General features: G+C 41.5%; 1 pseudogene; it reads left to right on the forward strand.

The window, feature by feature from the left end:
* Positions 1-10,083, forward strand: part of LOC103075573 (quinone oxidoreductase-like) — a 44,731-nt pseudogene that overhangs the window by 10,588 nt on the left and 24,060 nt on the right.

Genomic DNA, 10,083 nt, shown 5'->3' on the forward strand with positions numbered 1-10,083 from the left:
GAGAGAGAGAGAGAGAGAGAGAGAGAGAGAGAGAGAGGGGCGTGGACATATATACACTACCAAATGTAAGGTAGATGGCTAGTGGGAAGCAGCCACATAGCACAGGGAGATCAGCTCGGTGCTTTGTGACCGCCTGGAGGGGTGGGATAGGGAGGTTGAGAGGGAGGGAGACACAAGAGGGAAGAGATATGGTAACATATGTATATGTATAACTGATTCACTTTGTTATAAAGCAGAAACTAACACACCATTGTAAAGCAGTTATTCCTCAATAGAGATGTTAAAAAATAAAGAAAGAAAGAAGGAGTTCTTAGGGAAACCCAAGGACAACAGAGGAGGTAAAAACAAGGGCCTTAGAGAAATTTGAGGCCCTTGGCACTTACAGTTACAGCAAACATGAAACACAACTCAACTGCTGGCCAGATTTACATAAAAGTTCACTAAATGATTTTTACCTTAGTTATTATTACCTAATAGGCCATGTCTGCCTTTCAACGAAAAAATTACAAGACATGACGAAAGGGAAGAACAAACACAGTCTGAAGAGGCAAAGCAAGGATGAGAACAGGGTTTAGATATTATGCAGGGCATTTAAGATAACTATGACTAATATGTTAAAGGCTCTAGTTGAAAAAGTAGACAACATGCAAGAAGAGTGGGTAATAATGGCAGAGAGATGGAAACCTCCGAAAGGAAATGCTTAAAATACTGGGGAGTTCCTGTAAGACTCTGGGCACACAGGATCAGAGAAAAAAGGATGCTCTGTGTGGGCAGCTCATTCCCAAGAAGCAGGGGAGAGGAAGGTACTGGACCACTGATGTGGGGCTCCTTGGGCGGCAGTAGATAGTGAGAGGCCCGGAGTGCTCCCTATGGCTGCTTCTCCACATAGCAGAACACATCAGAGTGAGGAAGTTTCTCCTAACGTGGTGATTTTGAAAGGTATGATTGGCTATAGTGTGAAGGGTATTTTCAAAGGCTGGAAGATGAGTTAGGAAACTCTTGCCACTGTAACAAAGATCACAACTTTGACACCTTAAATCAAATTATTTTATCCTTGGTGCTATGGACTGAACTGTGTGCCACCTCCTCAACATCCCTGAAATCCATATGTTGAAGTCCTAACTTCCAATGTGACTATATTTGAAGATAGGGTCTTTAGGAGGTCATTAAGATTAAGTAAGGTTTTAAGGGTGGGGCCCTAATTCAATAGGATTGGTGGCATCATAATAAGAAGAGACCTCCTACATCCCCACCTCTGCATGCACCCGCCCTGGCAAGGCCATACTAGGATACAGTGAGAAAGTGGTGATCTGCAAGCCAGGAAGAGAGTTCTCACCAAAAACCAACCATCCTGGCCCTCTGATCCTGGACCTTCCTGTATCCAGAACCATGAGAAAATTAATTTCTGTTATTGAAAGCACCCAGCTTGTGGTAGTCTGTCATGGCAGCCAGAGCAGACTAATACATCTGGTAATTATATTTCATAGTACACCTAGGTTGCGTGTAGATGAAGAGGATACCAGTCGAAAAACAGAGAGCCTAAAAATGCAGGAAAGAGCAGGTAACTGATGAAGAAAGTCTTAGATTGGCAGGGCCCTTCGGAAATTAGATGAAATCTAGAGACTCTCACCTAGAAACTGACAAAAAGACCAAATTCCGCATTAATTTCCAAAGATTCATGGATCACGTGGAGTGCCTCTTGGACTCCACATGATCCCCTGGACACTCATTTACAGAACCTCTGTCCTAGGGGAGTCCTAGGGTGGGCTGAGACCAAGAGCTTTGAAGGGAGCTGCTGTTGCTGGGCGGGGTGGGGGTGGGGTGTGATAACAGGAAACCAGGAGGGTGGAGACATTTGGAGGAGGAGGAAGGGCTGGTGCTGGACCTCACACGTTAGGAGTCAGGGTCTCCATGGAGTGTGAGGTGCCGTGGAATGAAAAGGATGGAAAAGGTTAAGATCGAACTCACATTAGGGAAAAGGATGAGGACATAATTAGGAATGAGGAAAGGAAATCCTGTGTCTTAAGCACAGCCAGCTGGGATCAGATTATATACGATTGCTGTAGAGTCCATCAGCTTGGTGTATAATTTTCACCAGCTTTATCTGGAGGATTTTAGCAACAGCAGCAGTAGTGGCAGAAAAAAAATGGATTTGGTGTTTACTGCAAATTGAGGATTGGCCGGGAAAGTACAGGGATAGATTTGCTATAAACTAGGAATTATTTAAAACGAAGGCCTACCTGCCAAATGTTAGATAAGGAAGGAAACAAAGAAAGAAAGAAGGAAGGAGAGAGAGAGAGGGCACTCCGTGAGTGATTGGGAGGGAAAGGAGAGGGGGCGGGGGAGGGAGAACGGAAGGAAAGAAGGAAGGAAGGAAGGAAAGATGGAAGGAAGAAAAATAAAATAACGAAGAAAGTCCTTTTAACCTTTAAAGGATTAGAACATTAAGTATCCTTGGCCTGCCCTGGGGCATTGAATTTCTTATTCTGAATGTATGAAATCTGACACCCTGTTAGTAGGAGCTTAGGAAAAGATCTCTTTTCTTTGTCCATGGCATGTAACTAAGCCCTGTAGGCAGGAAGGTTCTGGAGGTGCTCTACTCTGCTCCCAGTTTCCCCAACTGGGAGGGACCTCTAAGGCTTCCCTGGCTCTAACGGTGGGCTGGGAAGACTGGGCTAGTGTGAAGCCACCTCCACCCACAGAGCTTTTCTTTTCAGGTTTGCTGGTAGGATTAGACAGGTGTGTTCTGCTACCTGCAGTCCTTAGTGAGTCTTGGAAGATGTTATGTTTCCATGTTGCCTGCATAGGATGCTGCAGGAATAACTACCGGTGCCCTTCTCTGCAAAGGGTACTTGAAAAACATTCAGGTGGTTACCGATAAGCCAAAGGATAATCAAACAAAATGTACTCTATGGCAAAGATTTTTTCTCCCTTTTGAACAATTATACTAGTGACATAAAATGAAAATTACCCCAAGTCCTATCACCCAGAGATAACCATGTCAGCATCTTGTTGTATATTAGACCTGACACTTCCATATGCAAATGTAGAAATGTATGTTTTATGAAAATGGAGTCATATTATACACATTGTTTTTCAATCTTCTCTCCCTTCTGCAATTTATCAGTTTAGTGTGAACATTTCAGGTCAGTTAACAGTCAGCCCTTCACATCTGTGTCTACAGATTAAACCAACTGGGGACTGAAAAATACTTAAAAACATTTTTTTTAGAAAATTCCAAAAAGCAAAACTTGAATTTGCCATGTGCCAGCAAATATTTACATAGCATTTACATTGTATAGTTATTATAAGTAACCTAGAGATGATTTAAAGTATACAGGAGGGCGTGTGTAGGTTATATGCAAATACTACTCTATATTATATAAAGGACTTGAGCATTATCGGATTTTGATATCTCCAGGCAGGTTTGGGAACCAATCCCCCCACCGATACTGAGGGATGACTGTATATCTACACAGCGTTCTTAAAGGCTGCATGGTATTGCACTATTCTTTAATTGTTGAGTGTTTAAACTGCAGTGTATCGGATATCCATTGACAAAATAGTGCTATGTAGTGAGAAAACCACAAAATCTCAGTGGCATACAAAAATAAACATTTGTTTAGTTTACAAGTTTGCAGGGGTTCAGCTGATCTGGGCCAGCTTGGCTGTTCTCTGCTGGGCTCGCTTCTGCCCCTGCAGTCAGCTGTGGTTGTCTGAGCCCATTCTGACTTGCTCATATGTCTGGGACTGACTGGTTATCAGCTCCTTTAGGACGGTCACAACTGGGAAAACTAGGGCAATTCCACTAAGTGCCAAGTGAGTTATCCTCCAGGAAACTGGAGAATTCTGGAAGAGGCCCCAGTTGAGGGCAGTGGTCCATTTCGAGTTCAGATTAGACATGCTAAATTGGATAACTTTGGGATATTCAAGGGGAGGTTTTGAGAAGTTGGGGTATGCCGTTCAGAGGACAAGTTTGGGCTGGAGTTATTAATATTTTAGTCTTACGCATTTTAGGTATTAATTGAAATTATAGATCTGAATGAAATGTCTTTGGGAGAGAAGAGATCTAGGAGAGAGGAGACTTAGAGCCAGGCCTGGAGGACAGGGCCAGAGGAAGAGGAGGCCTGTGTATACCACCAAGACACTCTTGTCAGAGGGGTAGAAAGAGAACAGAAAAATGATGTGTTATGGGAGCAAAAAAATGGATAGTTGACAAGTCTCTGATAATTGTTGAAAAGTCAAAGAAGTGTGACAGTTAGTCTCCAAAATGGCCCCCCAATGAGTTATGCCTCCTGAAATTCACACTTTGTGTAGTACCCTCCCACAATGAATGAGGGCTGGGCTTGTTCAACCAATAGAATTTGGTAGAAGAGACACTATGTGACTTTTGAGGCTAGGTCGGTCTTTTGATGCTTGCAGTGTCAACCTTGGTCTCTTGAAATGCTTGCTCATACGGATGGCAGCCACCATGTAAAAAGCCTATTTACCCTTAAACCATCATGCTGTGAAGAAGGCCAAACAGGCCATGTGGAGAGAGAGGGAGAGAGAGAGAGAGAGAGAATGTTGATGATGATAATAATGATGATGATGCCTGGCCACCTCCCGGTTGTTGCAGCTATTCCAGCCTGGGTACCAGGCATGTAAGGAAGGAGTCACCATGGTGTCAAGATGATTCCAGCCCTTTGAGACACCTCAGTAAGAACTGCCCAGCTGATCCCAGTCAATCAACAGAACCACAAGAAAGAAAAATGAATTCTTGTTTCAAACTCCTAAATTTTATACAGGAAGAAGATGAAATTGAGAAAAAACATCCATTTGATTTGGTGGTATGGAGGTCACTACTGTTTCTAGGAGCAACAGAGGCAGAAGCCAGATCAGATCTGAATGGGTTGAACAGTGGGTAGAAGCTCTTAAGAAGGCATAGACAGCTGGTTTCTGGAGAAGTTTGGTTATGGATGGGAGGAGGTGGAAAGTTTGGTAGTTGGAAGAGGATGTGAGGCAAGGGAGAGTTTTTCTAAAAGTAGTCTTTACCATTTTAGCACGTTTAAAAAGTACTGCCTGATATTTCACAGAACTAGAGGAAATAATTCTAAAATTTGTATGGAACCACAAAAGATCCTGAATAGCCAAAACAATCTTGAGAAAGAAGAACAAATCTGAAGATATCATGCTCTCTTATTTCAAACTATACCACAAAGCTGTAGTAATCAAAACAGTATGGTAACCTGCTGTATATAAAAAAAATTGCCTTCTTGATAAAATGTTTAAAATAAGTCATTAAAAAAAAACTTAATTCAAAAAGATACACACACCCCCATGTTCATAGCAGCACTATTTACAATAGCCAAGACATGGAAACAACCTAAATGTCCAATGACAGATGAATGGATAAAGAAGACGTGGTACATATATACAATGAAATACTACTCAGACATAAAAAAGAATGAAATAATGCCATTTGCAGCAACATGGTTGGACTTGGAGATTATCAGACTAAGTGAAGTAAGTCAGAAAGAGAAAAACAAATACCGTATGATGGCACTTACATGTGGAATCTAAAATGTGACACAACTGAATTTATCTACGAAACAAAAACAGACTCACAGACAGAGAGAACAGACCTGTGGTTGCCACATGGGAGGGCTGGGTGGGGGAGGGATGCATTGGGAGTTCGGTGTTAGCAGATGCAAACTATTACATAAAGAATGGATAAACAACAAGGTCCTACTGTATAGCACAGGGAACTATGTTCAATATCCTGTTATAAGCCATAATGGAAAAGAATATGAAAAAGAATATATATATATGTATAACTGAATCATTTTGCTATACACCAGAAACTAACACAAATTGTAAATCAATTATACTTCAATAAAAAATAAATTTAAAAAACAAAACGTTCTTAAAAAAAAAAAAAACAGTATGGTGTTAGCACAAAAACAGGCAAATAGATCAATGGAAGAGAATTGAGAGCCCAGAAATATACCTGCCTATATATGAAAAATTAATTTACAACAAAGGAAAAACATACAATGGAGAAAGGATAGTCTCTTCAATAAATGGTGTTGGGAAAACTGGACAGCCACGTGGAAAAGAGTAAACTAGGCCCACTATCTTATGCCATAGAGAAAAATTAACTCTAAATAGATAAAAAATTTGAATGTAAGACCTGAAACCATAAAATTTCTAGAAGAAAACATAGGTGGTGACCTCACTGACATTGGTCTTAGTGATGTTTTTGTGGATCTGACTCCAAAGTCAAGGGAAACAGAAGCAAAAGTAAACAAATAGGACTACGTCAAACTAAAAAGCTTCCGTACAGAGAAGGAAACCATCATCAAAATGAAAAGAGAAGCTACTTAATGGGAGGAGATATTTGCAAATCATATATTTGATAAGAGGTTAATATCCAAAATATATTAAGAACTCAAGCAACTCAATAACAAAAACCCAAACAACCCAATTATAAGATGGGCAGAGGTTTTGAATATACATTTTTCCAAAGAAGACATATAGATGACCACCCAGCACATGAAAAGATATTCAGCATTTTAATTATTAGGGAAATGCAAATCAAAACCATGAGATACCACCTGGAATGGCTATTACCGAAAAGGCAAGAAATTACAAATATTGGAGAGGATGTGGACAAAAGGGAACCTTCGTACACTGTTGGTGGGACTATAAATTGGTGCAGTCACTACGGAAAACAGTATGGGGATTCTTCAGAAAATTAAAAATATAACTACCACATGATTCAGCTATTCTGCTTCTGGGTATTTATCCAAAGAATGTGAAAAACACTAATTCAAAAAGATATATGCACCCTTATGTTCATTGCAGCATTATTTACAATACCAAGATACGGAAACAATCTAAGTGTCCATTGATGGATGAATGGATAAAGAAGATGTGATATATGTATATCAGCATGGATAGACCTCAAAGGTATTATGCTAAGTGAAATAAATCAGGCAAAGACAAATACTGTATGTTTTCACTCAGATGTGTAAGCTAAAAAAAAAAATGAATAAACAAAATAAAAACAAAAACCACAGAGAACAGATTAGTGGATACCAGAGGGGAAGGGGGTTGAGGGGGTTGAAATGGGTGAGGGGGGCCAATTGTATGGTGATAGATGGCAGATAGACTTGTGGTGGTGATCACTTTGCAGTGTATACATGTCACACTTCATGTGTATAGATGTCAAATTATAACGCTGTACACCTGAAACATATATATGTATAAAGTACTGCCTATCAAGTACTCTTACTAAAAAAGAAGACTGAACCCAAATCTAATCAAGCCTCGATGTAGTTACCAGTTTACCAGAAATGCGGGGGATAGAAACATAAGTTACCAGCCCTGTAACGATGTGATCAGCCAAATCAAGAATCTGGGATAGTCTCTGTAACAAATGGCCCAAGAAATAAATGACTTTAAAAAAATGGCAAGGAGGGCTTCCCTGGTGGCGCAGTGGTTGAGAGTACGCCTGCCAATGCAGGGGTCACGGGTTCGAGCCCTAGTCTGGGAAGATCCCACATGCCGCGGAGCAACTAGCCCCGTGGGCCACAATTACTGAGCCTGCGCGTCTGGAGCCTGTGCTCCACAACAAGAGAGGCCACGATAGTGAGAGGCCCACGCACTGCGATGAGGAGTGGCCCCCACTTGCCACAACTAGAGAAAGCCCTCGCACAGAAACGAAGACCCAACACAGCCAAAAGTAAAATAAAATAAATAAATAAATAAGGCAAAATTCCTTAAAAAAAAAAATGGCAAGGAGACTGTTATAGGATAAAAACAACTTAAGATACATAACAGTGTGATACAATATTAAGATCTTGTTTAAATCCTGATTTGAACAACACAACTACAAAAAGACCTCCTTGAGGCAACTGGGGAAATGGAATATGGACTGCGTATTGGATGATGTTAAGGAATCTCTATGAATTATTTAGCTATAATAATGCCATGGGGATTATGCTCTTTGAAAATATGTCTGGGGACTTTCTTGGTGGCACAGTGGTTAAGAATCCGCCTGCTAATGCAGGGGACACGGGTTCAAGCCCTGGTCCGGGAAGATCCCACATGCCGTGGAGCAACTAAGCCTGTGCACCACACTACTGAAGCCCCCACGCCTGGAGCCGGTGCTCCGCAACAAGAGAAGCCACCACAATGAGAAGCCTGCGCACCGCAATGAAGAGTAGCCCCCTCTCTCCGCAACTAGAGAAAGCCTGCGTGCAGCAAGGAAGACCCAATGCAGCCCCCACCCCCCCAAAAAAGTCTATATTGGTTAGAGATGCATATTATGGTATATGAGATTTTCTTTAAAAAATACATTGGTAAAATGGTAATAATTGTTGAGACTGGGTGATGGGTAAGAGGGGTTCATTATACCAGTCTCTCTATTTTTGAATATATTTGAAATTTTCTATCATCAAAAGGTTTAAAAACTGTTCTGAAACATGTTCTTCATTCTAGTAGGTATTTATAGATAACAATCAGGTTAACACTCAGTTGTGGTAGCTGAGTCTAGAATATGTCCTATTGATGTACGCTTCTCCTCTTAGGACATTGGAGAGAATCCCCATTCTAATTTGTTACTCCAGTGATATCTACATGGGGAAAAAAAAGAGCCAGAGGGAAGGATTGAGTTGAAAGGACATGACTGAACACACAGGAGGGAGGAGGTATATTGATAGTGCAAAGTTCTGAGAAGGAGGGTGAAGTGGGATCTGGGATCCAGGTCAAGGTGAGGGATGGGTCCAGTGGAGACAGGTGTGTGTGGGTGGGTGGAGGGCGGTTGGAACCTAGAGGAGGAGGGAATTCTCTTTGGGCAGCCTCTAAATCTTCAGAGATTAGGAGCAAGGTCAAATGCTACAAGATGATGGGATTGGTAATCAGGAAATCGCAGTTGGAAGTGAACTAGTAGTTGGAAGAGATTTGACAAAGTTATTCAGGTGGGTGGGGAGTGAATTTAGTGGGGGAACAGAGTGGAATTGCAAGGAAGTTTAGAATAAAACAATAGACCAGGGACCTTTAGCTGGATAAGGAGAACAATGGAAGGAAAATTCTAATGGCCTGGGAGGAAAGAGAAGTCTTGCTAATCTGGCTGTACTGGTGGTGTTGATGAATGAACCTACCTCCAAGGATGTGGTCTCAGGAAGTGCAGAATAGGGGAGCCTGCACCTGCATGTTTAAAGAGTCCAAGTGATTCTGATGCAGGTGCAGGTGGTTCTAGGGCCACTGTTTGAGAAACGCTGCCCTAGGGGCTGGAAAGGGAGCGAAGCTGGCTTGGGGCAGGAAGCCTGTCATGTTCCAATGGGGAAGTCTGCTGGACAGGAGTGTTTTTGTTGTTCCAGGTGGCTCTGTAGCTTCCTTGGCCTGAGGGATTACAATTTGACGGCCCAGTTTGTCCAGTAGGACACCCTTCCCAGAGTCCTGGGAGGGGCTCAAACCCAAAGGTGGGTGGCCTTCGAAGTAACCCTGTCTGTGCTTGCCCCAGGGGCTTCTCATCCAGGGACTGTCAAGACTGGAGGTTTTGTTGTTTGTTTTCGCAACTTTTGATTCCAGAAATAAAAATGGGCTTTCAAAATCAACCGACTACCAATCAACACTGTTGAAGTTGGCACATTTGGTCTAATTGTTTTCCTTTTCATTTAGACTTATTTCCTACCAAGTGTGAGGTAGCATTTTCAAGTAAATCTTTGGTAATTCCTAGGCATCAAGCAATTGCATTCATTTCCCAATGGTACATACTAAAGTGGGCTCATTTAGAGAGAGAACAGGAATAGCAGTTTTTATAGCTTAAGGCCTTGAAAGAAAATTCCTTTTTTTCCTGACAATCATAATCCACTCATGCTTTCAAAATACATTTCAAAATCAAAAGGACTCTGAGAGTCTGGAATGTGCTAGAAGGATGTAATAAGACATATTTTATTAGCTGATTTATCTATAATCTAGATAACCTTACCTCTTGTTTCTCTTCTCTCGAAAATTCCTCAGCCGCAGCAGACTCTATGTGTTGCCTGGATGTCAAAGAATTAAGCCTGTCTTTTTTTTTTTTTTTTTTTTTTTTTT

Source organism: Lipotes vexillifer, unplaced genomic scaffold (genome assembly GCF_000442215.2).
Source record: "Lipotes vexillifer unplaced genomic scaffold, Lipotes_vexillifer_v1.1 scaffold627, whole genome shotgun sequence".
In the NCBI taxonomy this organism is placed as follows: Eukaryota; Metazoa; Chordata; class Mammalia; order Artiodactyla; family Lipotidae; genus Lipotes; species Lipotes vexillifer.